The sequence below is a fragment of the Halichoerus grypus genome, chromosome 11 (genome assembly GCF_964656455.1).
Source record: "Halichoerus grypus chromosome 11, mHalGry1.hap1.1, whole genome shotgun sequence".
Lineage (NCBI taxonomy): Eukaryota > Metazoa > Chordata > Mammalia > Carnivora > Phocidae > Halichoerus > Halichoerus grypus.
The window spans coordinates 77355144-77375289 of record NC_135722.1 but is presented as its reverse complement, the minus strand read 5'-3'; positions in this window follow the sequence as shown (position 1 = coordinate 77375289).

The window sequence follows — 20146 nt, the reverse complement described above, 5'->3', positions numbered from 1 at the left end:
ATAACTGTTGAAGAAGAGAAAGAAGAAACAAAGAAAAGGAGGGAGGGAGGGAATCACTATTTTAGAAATAAATGTTATCTCAGGAAATGAAACTTTAAAAATAAAACTCCATGATATTATAGAGTTTACATTATAAGTGGTCTGTTTTGGATCTACATAGTGTATATTAAACAATTAGAACTATTCTTATTTCTTTTGACTGAACTATGAAGAATACAGGCTTGATCTAAACATATATTCTCCAGTTCCAGTTACTCCAAGTTTCTAATTACTCACTAAGATATATTCCACTTGTTGGACTTTGAAAACATTGGTATATTCAATGTACACCTTGGCTTACTTCAGATTTACAGGAGGCCAAATGTCAATATTAGCAACACTTGATAATGACTAGTTGACTTAGATTTCCTTTCTCAAAGAGATAGCCATTGTATTAAGACATGATAACATGTGCCATAAAATATAAACTTAACTTCCTAAACATCAGATGAGTGTTACGAAAAACTCTACTATTGTAAAAGTATTGTATATTTAATTGAAAAGTTGAACATTTAGTGTCAGAAATCATTTAGCCACTTGCCAAAAGCATGGCATGTATTTCCTACTATAGTTACTTTTTTAAGCATTTTAAGTGCATTATGATCAATAAAATTGCATGTTCACAGTATGTGTCTCATTTATTTTAGGGAGAAGGCATTTAAAATCAGATTGCACACTGATCTTCCATAAAAATGTTATACTACCTCATTTACAAAGTAAATTTATATAGGAGAGAGCTCATAATCTTACTTCTGTCCTATATATGAATTTTGAATAATATTAACTAATATTTAGAAGATTTTTCACTTTGTCATTTTTCATTACTATTCTTAATATGGCATGTGGTTCTATTTAGTCTTTAAAGGGATACTAAAAAGGTTGATGCTAGCAAAATCTATTTGTAAGTCAGACATTTTTGTGGCCTTCTGCATCTATGCTGAAGAAAAAATGCATTTTTCATAACAGTTCATAATATCCATTCTAACTTCAGAATGAATTTTGATGTAAAGTACTTAAAGATAGCAAGTTAACATTGGAATTGATTTATCTTCTTAACTAATTTAATTAATAGTACACAGAAAAAAAACTATATACTTTTCAAATTGCAAAGTAAGAATGCCAAAATAGCCCAAAATAATTACATCTTTCTAATTGCATGAATTTCTTAATTTTTAAAAATTGCCTCTCAGTGGGAAGCCTGCTTCTCCCTCTCCCACTCCCCCTGCTTGTGTTCCCTCTCTCGCTGTGTCTCTCTCTATCAAATAAATAAAAATAAAATATTAAAAATTACCTCTCTTTTTGTTAATCCTTGTGAAAAATACCTATCTAAAGTATTTTTAAAGTAGTCTTAAGTAATATACCAATTTGTACACCTCATACACCCATACAACACACACACAAATACAATGTTAGAATTATTGCTTAAATTATGATTTTAAATAGAAAGAAGAAATAATATTTTTCTTTATATTCATTTCTAGTGGTCTTTATTCCTACCCATGGGTTTAAGTTACTGTTTGGTGTCATTTCCTCTTGGTTTTAATACTTTCAAGATTTTATTTTTGTGCTAACTTCCATCAGATTGATTATGATGTGTCTCGTTGTGGTTACCTCTTCGAGTAACGTTCTTGGGATTATTGAGCCTTGTGGATCTCTAGATTGTGTGTGTGTTTGTGTGGAATATGGGTAGTTGTCAGTCATTATTTCTTGAAATATTTTTCTGTCCCTTTTTCTCCTCTCTTTTTGATATGCTTAGTATGGTCTCTGAGAATCTATTTGGTATTTTTTATTGTTCATTATATCATATTTAATAATATCCATTGACTCATCTTCAAGTTTACTGATTCTATCTTATGGCACCTGAAATTTGCTGAAATATGGCACTGATTCTATCTTATGGCACCTGAAATCACCTAGTGATTGTCTTCTTTTTTCCATTTACTCATTGTACTTTTCAACTCTGGAATTTTCATTTGGTTTCAATTATCATGTTTATTTCTCTATTATGATATATTATTTGTTAAGTGATTATCATCATATTTTCCCTTCATTCTTTGAATAGTCTTTTAAAAAATAATTTGGTTACAATAAGTGTTTTATAGTCTTTTTCTATGAAACCTAATATCTGGGCCCATCTAGTTTCTATTAATCATATTTCCTAAATTATGTCCAGTTTTCCTGTTATTATACGTGTCTTATAACTTTTGGTCAAAAAGTACAATTATCTAATATAGTGACTCTGGATTTTGTTCTAAAGTTTTTGTGTTTTTGTAACTTTTGTAACTTGTTTCCATTTAAACTTATCTGTCTTTCCCATGGTATGTGGCCACTGATATATGTATGTATGTTTATATATTTTAAAAAATTCTTATTTTTATTTTTTGTCTTAGTTTTCTAGGGTTTCTTCTGTGTCTAAATAGCATGTTCATCAGCCTATTATTTATGAAAATGTTATGCTAAATAAAACACTGTAAGCCCATGTGGCTTCCATCCTCTTCTGATTAATATCTGTGTGGGTTGGTAAATGAATTCTAAGTTCTCAAGTTTTTCTTGGTTTTTACTTTCCAGTGGGCTCTTTAAGGTCTCCCTTGCAATGTTGGAAGTTTTTGTTCAAGGCTCATTTAAAGGCCATCACCTCACTGTGAAGGAGCCAGATACCCTTCAACAGATGAATGGATAAAGAAGATGTGATACATATACACACAATGGAATATTATTCAGCCATCAGAAGCAATGAATACCCACCATTTGCATCAACATGGTTGGAACTGGAGGGGATTATGTTAAGTGAAGTAAGTCAAGCAGAGAAAGACAATTATCATATGGTTTCACTCATATGTGAAACATAAGCAATAGCAAGGAGGACCATAGGCAAAGGGAGGGAAATCCAAAGGGGGAGAAATCAGAGAGGGAGATGAACCATGAGAGACTATGGACCAGGAGAAACAATCTGGGGATTTCAGAGGGGAGGAGGGTGGGGGGAGGGGGTAACAGGGTGATGGGTTTTGAGGAGGGCACATGCTGTGATGAGCACTGGTGTTATACTTAACTAATGAATCATTGAACACTACATCAAAAACTAATTATGTACTATACAGTGGCTAACTGAACATAATAATAAAAAAAAAGAAATAAAAAAGAAAGGCCATCACCTCTTCCAGCAAAACAGCTAGTTTTCATATCCAGCCTGCCTTTCTGATAAAGTTATTGACTAAGCTGAGGGTTGGTAGTGGGAGAAGGCAAGAAGAAAACATACTTCCACTGTTACTATCCAAAACTCTAGCATTTTTTTAAATAAAAGAATAAACTGTTCTCAATTTGTTGTTGCCTTTGATCAGTTTTCAGTGCTGTGAAATTATTGCACTTTATAATTTATAATTCAATTTTATACTTATTTATGCTTATTTTGGAAGAACAGAATTGCCAATACCATTAAATATCTCCAATTGAAGGTCTTCTCCCAATTATCTTTAGGAAATATTTTTAAAATGAAAAATAAATTTTACATTTACCCACACATGTATCTTTTCTGTCACTCTTCATTCCTTTATGTAGATCCGATTTTCCATTTGATTCTATTTTCCTTCCACCAGAAGAACTTCTTTTAGCATTTGTTACAGTACAGAACTTCTGGCAATAAATGATCTCAGTTTGTTTCTGTCTGAAAACATCTTTATTTTGCTTTCAATTTAAAATTGAATATTGAAAAGTGATATTTTTATGGGGCAATAATTCTAAGTTTTTTTCTTTCAGTTCTTTAAATATGGCACTCCATTTAATTTTTGCTTACATAGTTTCTGAAAAATCTGCTGTCATCTGTTTCTCTGTACTTAAACTGTTTTTTTCATCTATGTGCTTTGATATGATATTTTTTCTTTGTTTTTTAGCAAGTTCTATCATGTCTGTAATTTCTAGAGCTGTTTCTATTAATGGATTTGTCTTTGGGTTATGGGTCATATTTTTGTGCTTCCTTGCATGCTTCATAATTGTTTGGACGACAAGTGTAAATTTTTCATTATTGGTTTCTGCATTTTGTTGTATTATTTTACTTGTGTTAAATTTTCTTCAGGCATAGAGTTAAGTTACTTAAAATCAACTACTTTCAAAGTTTGCTTTTCAGATTTGTTAGGGTGGTTCGAGAGCACCTAATATTCTAGAGCTAACTTAGCTCCAATACTACAATAAGCCTTCTAGGATTCTACCTGATACTTTGTAAATTAAAAATTGTCTCCACTATGGTGGGCATTCCAGTTGTTCTTAGCCATGTGTGAGCTCAGAGAATTGTTTGATCTACTGCTTTTTAATGGTTCTGTTTCCAGCCTGTTATATATGTGTATAGTCATTCCCAGGCAAATGCTTGAGGGAACTTCTCTGCTGATTTAAAAACAAAAACAAACAAACAAACAAAAACGTGTGTGTGTGTGTGTGTGTGTGTGTGTGTGTGTGTGTACCTCTCTCCTCTTTGGTAATATATCCTACAATTTCTACCTAACTTTGGCTTTCTGAAATCTGACCTGTCTTTCCTCAACTAAATGAGAGTGCTAGGCTCACTTTGGGCCTACCTTGTCATGCTGTAGAAAAGCAGTCAACTATGTAAATCATAGGGTCCACCTTGTTTGTTTCCCTCCTTTTAGGAATCACATTTCTGTGTTAGCCATTTTTCATCTGAAAGTCATTTTTTCAGGGATATCTGGGTGGCTCAGTCATTAAGCGTCTGCCTTTGGCTCAGGTCATGATCCTAAGGTTCTGGGATTGAGCCCCGCATCAGGCTCTCTGCTCAGCGGGAAGCCTGCTTCTCCCTCTCCCACTTACCCTGCTTGTGTTCCCTCTCTCACTGTGTCTCTCTCTGTAAAATAAAAAAAAAAAGTCTTAAAAAAATGAAAGTCATTGTTTTGTATTTCTTTGGAGATTATATATATCTCCTGTCCCTGTAAAATACCTTGGCCACAAGTTCCTATTTTGATTTTTATAGGGATTGCATTAAAACTATAGATTACCTAGAGTAGAATTAACATCTTTGGAATCTTGAGACTTTTAATCAAAGAAAATTCTATTTCTCTGTTTATTTTCATTTTATTTTTCTTTAACATATTTTATAATTATTTTTGTAGAAGTCTGAAACACATTTTTATATTTGTTAACTAAGTATAAAAATTACACAGACTAATTTAATTAATTTAATTTAATTTAATTTAATTACACAACTCATGGGGTGCCTGGGTGACTCAGTCATTAAGCATCTGCCTTCGGCTCAGGCCATGATCCAGCAGTCCTGGGATTGAGCCACACATCGGGCTCCCAGCTCAGTGGGGAACCTGTTTCTCCCTCTGTGTGCTGCTTCCACTACTTGTGCTCTCTCTTTCTCACTGCCAAATGAATAAATAAAATCTTTAAATAATAATAATAATTACATGACTCATGGAACTCAGCACGGTATACTCACATATGACTTTAATAAAGCCAAAGGGTACAAGATAGCAAAAGAAAGTTATTGGTAATAACTTGGTAGTTATTGGTAATCATTGGTATTGGTAGTATTAGTAATCATTGAGGAGTCCAGACTTCCGGGTGCAATCCCCTGGGTCCTTTCTCAGTATCACAGAATGTACTTCATCTTTAGATTATGAACCACTAAGTTATATGTTTGCCATCCTAATTCCAGGGGAACCTAGGCACAACCTAATTTAAGGATCTTTTATACCCTGCTACTTGCATAGTTAAAAATAAGTTAAAAATAAGTTGTGTAACTGGTTAAACAAACTGAAAGCCATCATTCCAGACATCCCTGAATGATGTAAATAAGCTAGTACAAGTACTTTCCCAGGAGTTTCAAATTAACATTGCATATTATAATTTACTAGCTAGACCATTCTTTTCTTTGCTAAGGATCATGATCAACCTTCCAAGCTCACTGAAAATAAACAGAGATACTTTGGACCCACTGCAAGATAACCCTATTCTAATATACTATTTAATATTTTGATATTGTGATTTATTTTACATTGAATTTTCTCTTTGTTTTGTATATATAGAAATGCATTTAACAAAAAAAGCACATATAAATGGAATTATGCAGTATTTGTCTTTTTATGACTTACTTAAGATTTTATCTATTTGAGAGAGAGCTCACTCACAAGCACGAGCAGGGGGAGAGGCAGAGGGAGAGAAAGGGAGAAGCAGACTCTCTGCTGAGCAGGGAGCCCGATGTAGCTCTTGATCCCAGGTCCTTGGGATCATGAACTGAGCTGAAGGCAGACCCATAACTGACTAAGCCCCCCAGGTGCCCTAGGATTTACTTCTTTTTTAAAACCTGAATAAGAGAAAAAGGCAAGATGTTGGAAGAGTAGGGGACCTCATTTCATCTGGCCACTTGAATTTAGCTGGATATCCATTAAACCATTCTGAACACTCATGAATTCAGCCTGAGATATAAGAAAATATATCTGGAACTCTACAGTAGAAAAGCAACTGCTTTTTGCAAGGTAGGAGGTGCAGAGATGTGAATCTGTGGGGAGATATTAGAAGATAAACAGAGGGGGGAGGGAGCCTCCATAAGCTGGCTACCAGAAAATGATACAGCCCCAGAGGGCAAAATCAAAATCTTTATAAATCTGCTCCAGTGAGAGACATTCCTGTGTGAAAGGGGGTCAGGGGATGAAAAGGGCAAAATTCTAGGTGGGTCAGTGTGGTGTCAGGATCCCAGGAGTCACAGAAGGAACAGAAGTGCCTGAGCTGGTATAGGGGCCAAGCAATGGAGCAGGGAAACTGGTTATGGTCAGTGAGCCCAGGAGGGGACTCTCAGCTTGGGCCATAAACCATAAGCCAGTCCGGTCAGGAGACTGCTTACCCCCTGAGCACCCTAGAAAGGACTGGAATGCGCTGACCGTCACTATCCCCAGGGAGCGGCAAAACGGGTGTGCCCACAACTGGGCAACAGCTCTCAGGGTGGCAGGCCTGGAAAGGACAGTGGGGCTACACTCAGCCATCCCCAGGAGCAGGAGAGGGTACATGCATGAGCCTGAGACTGTTCTCAGCCCTGGGGCTCACAAAGGGCAGTGATGTGGGTCCCTCAGACTGCCTCTCAGAAGATTGCTGTGAGCCCACACTACAGGAGTCTGTGGAGTTTGGCACACACAAAGGTGAAGACTTTAAACCAAAGACTGTAGTAAGAGATGTGGAGGGACACTATCCAACAAGAAGATCTAACAATTTTAAATACCTATGCCTCCAACATGGGAGCAGTCAATTATATAAACCAATTAATAATCAAAGTAAAGAAATACATTGATAATAATACATTAATAGTAGGGGACTTCAACACCCCAATGGACAGATCATCTAAGCAGGAGATCAACAAAGAAACAAGGGCTTTGAATGATGCACTGGACCAAATGGACTTCACAGATATATACAGAACATTCCATCCTACAACAACAGAATACTCATTCCTCCCGAGTGCACATGGAACTTTCTCCAGAATAGATCACATACTGGGTCATAAATCAGGTCTCAACAAATACCAAAAGATTGAGATTATTCCCAGCATATTTTTGGACCACAATGCCTTGAAACTGGAACTCAATCACAAGAGAAAATTTGGAAGGAACTCAAACACTTGGAGGTTAAAGAGCATCCTGCTAAAGAATGAATGGGCCAAACAGGAAATTAAAGAATTTAAAAAATTCATGGAAACTAATGAGAATGAAAACACACTGGTTCATAACCTTTGGGATACAGCAAAAGCTGTCCTAAGAGGGAAGTACATTGCAATACAAGCCCTTCTCAAAAAATTAGAAAAATCCCAAATACACAAGCTAACCTTACACCTAAAGGACCTGGAGAAAGAACAGCAAATAAAGCCTACACCAAACAGGAGGAGACAAGAAATAATAAAGATTAGAGCAGAAATCAATGAAATAGAAACCAGAAGAACAGATCAACGAAACTAGAAGCTGGTTCTTTGAAAGAATGAAATTGATAAACCTCTGGCCAGATTAATCCAAAAGAAAAGAAAAAGTACCCAAATTAATAAAATCATGAATGAAAGGGGAGAGACCACAATGAACACCAAGAATACACAGACAATTTTAAGAACATATTATGAGCAACTATATGCCAACAAATTAGGCAATCTGGAAGAAAGTTTCCATTTCTAGAAACTTATAAACTACCAAAACCGAAACAAGAAGAGGTAAAAAATATGAATAGACCAATAACCAGCAAGGAAATTGAAGCAGGAATCAAAAACCTCCCCAAATACAAGAGTCCAGGGCCAGAGCCTTCCCAGGGGCATTCTACCAAACATTTAAAGAGGAAATAATACCTATTCTACTGAAGATGTTCCAAAAAATAGAAATGGAAGGAAAACTTCCAAACTTGTTCTATGATGTCAACATTACCTTGATCCCAAAACCAAGAAAGACCCCACCAAAAAGGAGAATTACAGACCAATATCCCTGACGAACATGGATGCCAAAATACTCACCAAGATACTAGCTAATAAGATCCAACAGTACATTAAAAGGATTATTCACCACAACAAGTAGGCTTTATTTCTGGGATGCAAATTCCTGGAATTTGTTCAACATTTGCAAATCAATCAACATGATAGATCACATTAATAAAAGAAAAGACAAGAACCATATGATCCTCTCCATTGTTGCAGAAAAGGCATTTGACAAAATACAGCAAACTTTCTTGATTAAAACTCTTCAGAGTGTAGGGATAGAGGGAACATACCTCAATATCATAAAAGCCATCTATAAAAAGCCCACAGCAAATATCATTCTCAATGGGAAAAACCTGAGAGCTTTGCCCTTAAGGTCAGGAACATAACAGTGATGCCCAATCTCACCACTATTGTTCAACCTAGAACTAGAAGTCCTAGCCTCAGCAATCAGACAACAAAGAGAAATAAAAAGCATTCATATTGGCAAAGAAGAAGTAAAACTCTCACTCTTCGCAGATGACATGATGCTTTATGTAGAAAACCCAAAATTGCTGGAACTCATACAGCAATTAAGCAATGTGGCAGGATACAAAATCAATACAGAGAAATCGGTTGCATTTCTATACACTAACAATGTGACTGAAGAAAGAGAAATTAAGGAATCAATCCCATTTATAATTGCACTAAAAACCATAAGATACCTAGGAATAAAGCTAATTAAAGAGGTAAAGGATCTGTACTCTAGAAACTACAGAACACTTATGAATGAAATTGAGGAAGACACAAAGAGATGGAAAAACATCCCATGCTCATGGATTGGAGGAATAAACATTGTTAATTTTCGCTATTCTAACTGGTGTGCGGTGGTATCTCTTCGTGGTTGTGATTTGTATTTTCCTGATGGCTAGTGATGTTGAACATTTTTTTCATGTGTCTGTTAGCGATTTGTATGTCTTTAGAGAAGTGTCTGTTCATGTCTTCTTCCCATTTCTTGTCGTATGTGTCGTATGCTATTTTTAATTTTATAAGGAATCTCATGCTGTTTTTCTTAGTAGATGCACCATTTTACATTTCCACCAACAGTACTCAAGGGTTCCAATTTCTCCACATGCTCACCAACAGTTGTTTTCTTCTTTTGTTTTTCGATAATAGCCATCCTAATAGGTATAGCATGATATCTCATTTTGATTTAAAAATGCAGTAGTGTTTTGTATCACTTAGTCTGATATCTAGCAACAATAGTAATTCTCGTATTAATTGAAGTAATTTATTGGTAGATTGGTTTAGATTTTCTATATCACCATTCCTATCATTGCTGTGAATTTTTTTTTTTCTTCCTTTTATTCTCTCAGAAATTCAGTTTTGGAGGCCTGAAGTCTAAAGTCAAGGTGTCAGCAGGGCTGTGCCCTCTCCAGGAGCTCTAGGAGGAGATTCCATTCCTTGACTCTGTTTTTATCTGGTGCCTCAGCATTTCTGAGCTTCCTTGGAGAAGCTCTTTTGTTTGTCTCATATCTCCCCCTGCTTTTCTCTCATGAAGATTCTTCCTTGGATGTATAGCCCACTGAGATAATCCAAGATTATCTCATCTCAAGATCTTTATCTCAAACACATCTGCAAAGATCCTTTTTCAAATAAAGTAACATTCACAGATTCTCTGAATATGAAATGAATATTTTTGGCGGGGTCATTTTTCAGCCTACCACAGATGTAGTTATATTATTACTCTTATTTATTCTGCTCTTAAGCCTCTCAATTACTGTCATTAGTTTTCAAAAATTCTCAGTCATTGCCTTTCAACTATTCTTTCTGCTTCATTCAAGCAAGACAAATAAATATATCACAGTCATTTTCCTATATTGCCGTTGTCTTTTATCTATATTTTATGCTTTCCTTTAATATCTTTTGCCTTTTTTTAGATATTTTCTTTTGACCTATATTCTAGTTCATTAATTCTTTAGTTTTATCTATCTTAGTAATAAACCTAACTCTTGAGTTTTTCATTTTAATCATTGTATTTTCCAGTTTGAGATGTTGAGTTTGTTCCTCTTTAAATGTTTTATGTTATGCCATTTTTATAATTTCTAATTTCTTGCTAAAATTTTAAATATAGATTTTATGCTTTATAAGCATATACTTGTCCTATAGACTGTATTTAATAATTTTACTTTTTGTTACACAAGTCAGTCCTTTGTTATTTGTGGTAGTTTTCAGGGATGTGGTTAATTTTGATGGTATTAAAGATGTTTTTTTTTTTTAATTTCTCCTCAGTGATATTAAAAAAAAATCAGTGATATTTTCTACTAGGATTCTGATAATTATAACCATGATTGAAATATAATCAGTCTTTATTAAGGCCCTGACTTTGTGCAATAATAGCATCACATTGTCTTTGACCATATCGTAGGTACCCCACTGAGATTAGATATTACAAGGAATTATCTCTATTGTGTCAATAGAGAAGAGAAGCAATGTAACATAATATGGATTTAACTGAACTAACATTTTTTTTAAAGATTTTATTTATTTATTTGACACAGAGAGAGTGATAAAGAGAAAGAGAACACAAGCAGGGGGAGCAGCAGAGGGAGAAGGAGAAGCAGACTCCCCACTGAGCAGGGAGCCCAATGCAGGGCTCAATACCAGCACCCTGGGATCATGACCTGAACTGAAGGCAGACGCTTAACGACTGAGCCACCCAGGTGCCCCCTGAACTAACATTTCTGATACCATTTACATAAATAGAAAAGTCACTTGCTTTTGGTAAATATTTGTTTCCTCATCTATAAAATTGACTTTTTTAGACTGACATATTTTTACATTGACTTCCAACTCCAGGGACTCTGAGCCAAAAATGACGTTCAATGTGAATACAATCCTTTATCTTAGCCATTGATCTTATTCATTCATGCATATGTTTCTTTAAGATTTTCAATATTCTTTTTCCCAGAAGTTGCCATCTTCTTGTTAACCCTCCTTGTAGGCAAAAGCAACATCCTCATTGTTTTTGTTTTGTTTTGTTTGTTTTGGTTTGTTTTTTGTCTTTTGTTTTTTTGTCATATATTCATTTTCATGGAAACTATCAGAATTTTATTTTTTTTATTTTTATTTTTATTTTTTTAAGATTTTTTTTTTTTTTTTTTTGGAGAGAGAGAGAATGAGAGAGAGCAAGCACATGAGAGGGGGGAGGGTCAGAGGGAGAAGCAGACACCCTGCCAAGCAGGGAGCCCGATGCGGGACTCGATCCAGGGACTCCAGGATCATGACCTGAGCCGAAGGCAGTCGCTTAACCAACTGAGCCACCCAGGCGCCCGAAACTATCAGAATTTTAAAACTCTAATAGAATCTTGTTTCTATTGCCTAGTTTCTATTTTAGTTTGGTTTGAAAGTAGGATGTAAATTAGGTGATGGTAAAAGGGAATGTGATAAAATGTTGCTTAGCTACTTCCAAAGCTTTGCTTGTCAGTGGAAGTAGACAAGCAACATCGAAAGAATTTGAATTTTAGAGTTTCTTTCATATACTGAACTAAAATAAATCTTACTTAAACTGTGCCTGTGCACCTAATCCTAACAACAGAATTGGTAATTGTAACCTCATGGAGGACGGGGAGCCCAAGTTGCCTCTGCATAGTGGAATTTAGAGTTAGTAGTCATCATTATCTATAAGGTGCAGTGGGAAAATGGGGGTCAAACATTTATGAATTTTTTTATCTTGCTACATTAAATATATTTTATTTCATTATTTGTGTATGTATCAGTGTAATTCCAATGTTCTGAAAAGAAGTCAAAGATTTTTTGGATTAATTTTTGTAAGATCCAGCCAACTCCCAGTATGTACAATGTCTCATTCTAAATATTTAAATCATTCTTTCAAAAATTCATTCTAGAATATTATTTATAACATATTTACTCTATGTGTCCATCTTTAGTAATAATCTCACTAGTATTTATTCACCTTAAATCTTATACAAACTTTCTTTTTCACAATTCATCAACATTTTAAAATTTAGTCTCAATTGAATTTTTGTATTTCAGGAGAATAAACATTTGGTCAGATGACTATTTGATATTATTTATTACCCATATTTCTTCTAATTATTCTGAAATATTTTTCAAAATCATTCATGTAAGAAAAGAGAAATCAATAAATTTAAGGTCCTATATAAATTATATTTTTTATGGTTTTAAGCATTTTTGTTCAATCTATTCAAAAGGGAACTTTAATTCTCTTTGTAGTTGTCTTCAGTGTTTTTCTGAAACCACAGCTTACCTTTCCAATGGCTTTTCATGTGACATATCTACTTATTCTCAATGCATGTGACAATCCTATCTCTACCTCTTCATATATATATCATTGAATCTCCCCTTCCTTATACCTTTGCAAATTGATTTACTTTCTGTGATACCAATATTTTAGGCTTTTTCTTGTCACTAGACTTTGTGTTATTGTTTTTTATTGCATTTTTCTCTACACTTGGTTAAACTGCATATTTATCATCTGTTTAAAACTGCCTTTATGATTCAACTAAAATATTGCCATTTCCAGGAAGCCTTTCTTAACTGTTAGTACTGAATTACCTTTCTTTTTTTTTTTTCAGTGTCCTGTACGCATTGTATTTGCCACTTGTCTGATTCCTCCATTATCTGTAATACAGCAAAATATATATCTAACAAATTACTGAATTTTCAAGATAGGTGCTAAATATGCATATACATGTATGCTTATGATTATTAATACAATGAATTTTGAGATCTATATTTCAGCACAGTTTCTTACTTGTACTATTCTTTTTTTTTTTTTTTAAAGATTTTATTTATTTATTTGAGAGAGAGAGAATGAGAGACAGAGAGCATGAGAGGGAGGAGGGTCAGAGGGAGAAGCAGACTCCCTGCCGAGCAGCGAGCCCGATGCGGGACTCAATCCTGGGACTCCAGGATCATGACCTGAGCCGAAGGCAGTCGCTTAACCAACTGAGCCACCCAGGCGCCCCTTACTTGTACTATTCTTAATAGTCATTAGTTTTATGACTTTCTTTCCCTCTTTTGAACATGGACGAAGCTAATTTTGAGATGAAGTCTAAGTATTACCACATAATAGTTTCTTCTATTTCTTCACACTTATTCTTCACTGAGTTCTTGAATGCTTGTTCAAGAAATTGATGTTGTTGCTTGTGGCTACCCTCCAACTTCCAACCACATTCTCCTCACTGTGTCCTGGTTCTTACTTTTCTATACGTGAGGCTCTGACATGTTCTTCTCTTACTAAATCCTACCACTTAATGTCGGTTTTATGTTTCTTTATGCTATTGTCCAAGTCCCCCGGTTACATGTTCTACCATCTTCCAAGACTTTTCTCTGCAACTCTTGTACCTTGCTGGTGCCATATTGTAAAGGTCTGGACTTCCTCATATTACCTGCCACTTACATCTTCACAGGTGCTTATCATGCCTATTCAGCAATGAGTTAACAGTATTCTAATGGGGCATCCTATGGCTTAAAAGCCTTAGTTCTGACAGAGTTTCTAAAGCACATTTTGCAATGTGCAATTTGTAATCCTTGAAATCTAATATCATTTTCCTAAGAAACACTATTGCAGAAGTCCTAACTGCAACATTAAATAACTGGAAAAAAAAAAAAAAAAGAAAGAACAGTTTTTCATTCCTGGATGCTAATTTGGTAGCTTCTGTGCTCAACTAAAACCAGACTAGACCTCATACCTAGCAAGGGAAATAGCTCCCTCTTAAGTTAAAAAAGTTAAAGACATAGAAAGACAGGGCAATAAAGGCATCTAAGTGGGGTCATGAGGGCCACTAAAAGGGAACATATATAAATGAGGAAGAAATGGATCTAAAGTAGTCAACAGAAATGAACATATACAATATATAAAGTCAGATTGCTTCCACTTACGTATTTATTATTTCCTGCTCATGTATTCATTTATTTGCTGACCAAACAGTTGCCAAAGATGTATTACATGCTAGGTGTGATTATTGGCAGTGAGAATACAGGTGATGGATAAGAAGGGCAGAGTTACAACCCTACTGGACCTGACAAAGAAGACATTAAATAAATGATATAAATAAATAACCATAATTTGACATGTGATATAAAGAATTACAGAATTAATATATATGACAGTGAGCTGATCTTGCCTGAGAGATTAAATAAATGTTCAGGTAAACTCTGAAAGATGATTAAGAATTAGTACCACAAATGCTGACTGGTTCAGACAGAAGAAATAGCACATACCTCTGGGAACTGAAAGAAGTTCAACAAAGCAGATCAATGGAATATAAGAAGTCAGATGGAAAATTATATGGACCAATCCTTTTTCTATATCAAAAGAAATTTTTTTTTTCATTTTTCAGTGGCTATAATAAGCATATATTTATATTTAGTTATGTCTCTTAAGAAATATCTTTTAGACTGAATTCCCCCTGAAGATTTTTTTTTTCCTTGAAATTTATTTGTTAAAGAACCCAGATTGCCTGTCCTGTATAGTTTCCACATTCTGGATTTGCTCATTTTATCCTCATGATGTCAGTCATTATGTTTACCTGTTTTTCTGTATACTGGTAATTAAATTAGTTTTTTTTATTATGTTAATCACCATACATTACATCACTAGTTTTTTTTTTTTAACAAATTTGCTTCACTCTTTTTTTTTTTTTTTTAAGATTTTTATTTATTTGTTTAACACAGAGAGAGAGAGCACAAGTAGTTAGAGCAGCAGACAGAGGGAGAGGGAGAAGCAGGCTCTCCGCCGAGCAGGGAGCCAGATGTGGGGCTCGATCCCAGGACGCTGGGATCATGACCTGAGCCGAAGGCAGCCTCTTAACGACTGAGCCACCCAGGCGCCCCATTACATCACTAGTTTTTGATGTAGTGTGCCATGATTCATTGTTTGCGTATAACACCCATTGCTCCATGCAGAACGTGCCCTCTTTAATACCCATCACCAGGCCAACCCATCCTCCCACCCCCCACCCCCCATCTAGAACCTGTTTGTTTTTCAGAGTCCATAGTCTCTCATGGTTCGTCTCCCCCTCCAATTTCCCCCCCTTCATTCTTCCCCTCCTGCTATCTTCTTCTTTTTTTTTTTTTAACATATAATGTATTATTTCTTTCAGAGGTACAGATCTGTGCTTCAACAGTCTTGCACAATTCACAGCGCTTGATCACTTTCAGGTCTTACATTTTAATAAAGCATTTCATACTTGATATATTGTACTTCCAACAGGAGGTAATGATATTCAGTTGTCTCATTTTTGATGAGCATTACATAGATTCTTTATTTCAAAATGATATATTTTTATCATTCTTTTTTCAGTTATTAGCTTGAATGTTTCCATAAGGAGAAACTTTCTTCCTCTCTGGTTACCTAGCAGTACATATTATATAGGAAAGGCACAATAAGTGCTTGATTATTTAACTTTCCTTAACAGTTTCCAAAAGAAAAATGAGTTAAGTCCCTGAAATTCTCCTAACAGAGCCATTTTTAATTTTAATTTTATTTTTTTAATATGTTCATTTTTTAAATTTAATTTTATTATGTTATGTTAGTCACCATACAGTACATCACTAGTTTTTGATGTAGTGCTCCATGATTCGTTGTTTGCATATAACACCCAGTGTTCCATGCAATATGTGCTCTCCTTAATACCCATCACCTGGCTAACCCATCCCCCCACCCCCCTCCCCTCTAAAAGCCTCAGTTTGTTTCTCAGAGTTCATAGTCTCTCAAACCATCATAGAATATGTTCATTTTTTAAAAGGAAGTATAATTTATGTGTGGTGGAAAACATATATCTTAGTATATGATACAATATGGTTTGTCAAATATATATATCCATATACTCTACATCTTAATCAAGATGTGTAACATCTCCTTCACTTTCAAAAGCATCTTTATGCTTCTTTTCAGTCAATTTACCCCTCACCCCTACCACTAGGCAAGCACTGTTTTGATTTCCATCACATGTTAGTTACTAGTTTTTGAACTTCACATAATTGGAATTTTATATGTTAACTTTTTTTTAGCTTTTTAAAAAACTATTATTTATTTATTTAACTATTTATTTTTATTTAAATTCAGTAAGCCAACATATAGTACATCATTAGTTTCAGATGTAGAGTTCAATAATTCATCAGTTGCATATAACACCCAATGCTCATCACATCACGTGCCCTCCTTAATGCCCATCACCCATACCCATCCCTCACCCACCTCCCATCCAGCAATCCTCAGGTTGTTTCCTGTAGTTAAGAGTTTCTCGTGGTTTGTCTCCCTCTCTGATTACTTCCCATTCAGTTTTCCCTTCCTTCCCCTATGATCCTCTGCATAGCTTCTTTCACTCAGTATAATGAGTGAAATGTATTCATGTTGTTGATTCATCCATGTTATTGCATGTATCAGCAGTATGCCTTTCTATTTTTGACTAATATTTTATTTAAAAAACACAAGTCTAAACCAAGTAAATTTGAAGATCTAACTGGCTTTGTTAAGTGAGTCATCAGACAGCACCCTATCTAGCAAATAGAGGGGAGCTCCAAGCAGTGGTACAAAATGGAGGTTTTTGCAGAAAGGAGGGTGGAGCAAGAATTTATTAGCAAAAGAAAAGAAAGAATTGTTTCAGGCAAGGTCACCTCCCTGTAGGGGGAAGGGCAGGGTGTCTTATTAGGTGGATTACCTAATCTCTCTTTGAAGAATGAAGAGGGCCCATATGACAAATTACCTCATTAGTGCAGACCAGAAAGTTCCAAACTGACTGGCTTAAAATTCCATTCCTGGAAAGGCTAAAACTACAAATAAGTCTTGGTTTGCCCTCCTGGGGCAAGTGAGTCCACCTTGGGCCTTGTGACTTCTTTCTAACTATAATACAGTTTAGCCATTCTCCTTTTGATGGAAATTTAGGTTGTTTCCAGTATTGAAGGTATTATGAATACCTTATGAATTCAAATTGCCACATTCTTGTCTTGTTGTGAACATATGTATTTATTTCTCTTGAGTATATATCCAGGAATAGAATAATTGCATGATAAGATTGGTGCATATTTAACTTTAGTAAAAATCAATAAAACCATTTTTCTAAGTACTTATACCAATTTGACTCAATGGTATTTAGTTCTCCTTGCTCATATTTACCTGAAGGAGGTTACCTAGATGAGTGGATCAGGATAATTTTCCTCCCTTCACAGTTTTAGAGCTTCTACTTGTTGTTATTGTGATTTGTAAAATAACCTTCTTTCTTGGAGATCTGTGAGTTCAATTCCCCTACCTTGGTTTTGTTCTTTCACTTGGTGTTAGTGTCTTTCCTAGTTTATATTCTGCTCTCAGCAACATTTCTTCAGTGTGAGGCTTTGTGAGAGCAGGAATTATTTTATTTTTTAGTTTTGAGAGTTCATAAGAACCAGAATGCTCCAGTACCATTGGACAGTTTTTTCGCACTCACCTGTGAATTCTCCCACTCTTGTCTGCTGTTCTCAGATTGTCACTGAATTTTCTAGTGACCTGTGGCTTTTACTATTCTGAGGGCCACCAGGATTTATTTTGAATTGTTAACATCCTCTCACAACTTGATGATACTATAGCAATTTGCTCTCAGTACTTTGCCACCATCTTTTATATTTTGGTTTGTTGTTATAGCTTGTCACCTAGAGTTATGTGATAACATAGAAATTCCAGGGTTTTGGTTTTTCCATCCCTACTATTCTCTCTTTAAGCAAAACCGTAAGTTATGGATTAATTAGTAAATGCAAATTATTCATTTTACTATTTAAAGAAAATCCTCTATAATACTTGACATTGTTGAGCACTCTCCTTCATTTATTTATTCACTCATTAAATTTGTTGAATGTCTCAGATGAACCAGGCATTGCTTTAGGCACTGAGATTGTAATAGTGCACAAAAACCAAACGTAATACCTTAAGTCTTATTGACTCCTAAAATCTATTAAAGAATTTACTCAAAACTATGCTCAAATAATCTTACTATCGTAATTTGTGCATCCATAACACTCTCATCCTATTGTTATTTTCTGCTCAATCTTCTTTTAATACACTTTTTAAGTTGATGTTCCACAAACATAACTTCATGCTTTTTTTTAACAAGAATTTTTCTAGCGAGCCTTATTGATAGTAGACAGAAACTAGAAACAATCGAAATATCAATCAACAGGTAAAAAAAAAAAAAAAAGAAAAATATGTACCATATTTACACAAGAGAATACTACATAGCAACAACAAAGGATAAATAATGGACACACACAACATGAACAAATCTGATGAAATTAAAGAAGTAGATATGAAAGAGCATACCCTGTATATTCCCATCTACACAGAATGCAAAGCGCACAAAATCAGTATGTGATGCCAGAAGACAAAGGGGTAATAAACTACCTCTTTTTGGAGAGAAAGGAAACCATGAGTAGCCATGAGGGAGTTCTTTGGGGTACTAGAAATTTTACATTTCTGGGTGGGGGAAAGGCTTCCACATAGGTGTACACACATGCAAAGATTAATTAAAGTGTTCACTTGAAATATGTATAGTCCACTGTATGTGAATCAAACCTCAACAAACATAGTAAAACAAAGTATATATTGATTACCCTAGGGTACAGGCTTGAGGAGGGAACAAGATTCTAAAAATGAATCTATATTTTTATTTAGGAGAAGTATATACTTTATTGTTTGTATGTCATGCCTCAATAAGAATGAAAAAAAGAAAATGACCATTCTAGGTTAACTTAGATTTTAAAGGACTCAAAAGTGTGCATGTTGCACTTCAATAACAACTTAAAAAAGCGACTCAAGAGACCCAATAACCCAATGTAATGTATCATTATTAATTGGATCCTACTTTAAAAATAAAGCTTCAAAATATATGTTTGAGACAATAGGGGAAATTTGAAATTAAACTGGATATGAGATGATACTATAGAATTCTAAATTTTTTAAGTGTGATAATGGTATAAGATAATGGAAGAGGAGAATGTTTTAATTTTTAGTGATGCATGCTAAAGTGTCAAAATATCTGTAACTTACTTTGAACTATTTCAGGGAAAAAAAGAGAAAATGGGAGAGAAAGACAAAAAAAGTAAAAATCTTAAGTATTATTGACTCTGGGTAGTGGATATATGGGTTCTCATTGTTTTGTTCTCTCTATATTTCCTTATATTTAAAAACTCATTTTTGTTGTTGTTGTTTTAGAGAGTGAGGAGAGAAAAATAAAATAGGGAGGAGGGAGCACTGGACACATGGGAAATTCCCATTCTTTATTATATCTATCCTTCCTTAGACCAGCTCCATTGGTATTCTGCCTTGTTTGCCCAGGGAGGGTTGAATTACAGATGGACTACTGGGACATTTGTATAGGCTGGAGCTTGTGGAGCCATAGGTTGCTGGAATGAGCTTTTCTGTGGACAGAGCCACCATGGAAGGGTTACAAACCATTGTGGACATTGACTTCAGGCAGATCCATGGAAAATTGTACAAAGAGATAACCATGTACTTGAATGACCTGAAGATAGAACTAAAAATCCAAGGCTTCCTAAGGGAGTCAGTGATATGTGCTCCTGTCTTTAGCTTTTCTATGGGTTTCTTATTTTGTTTAGATTTTATATAAAAAGGAAAAAAAATTTGCCCAAACTGTTGCAAAATTG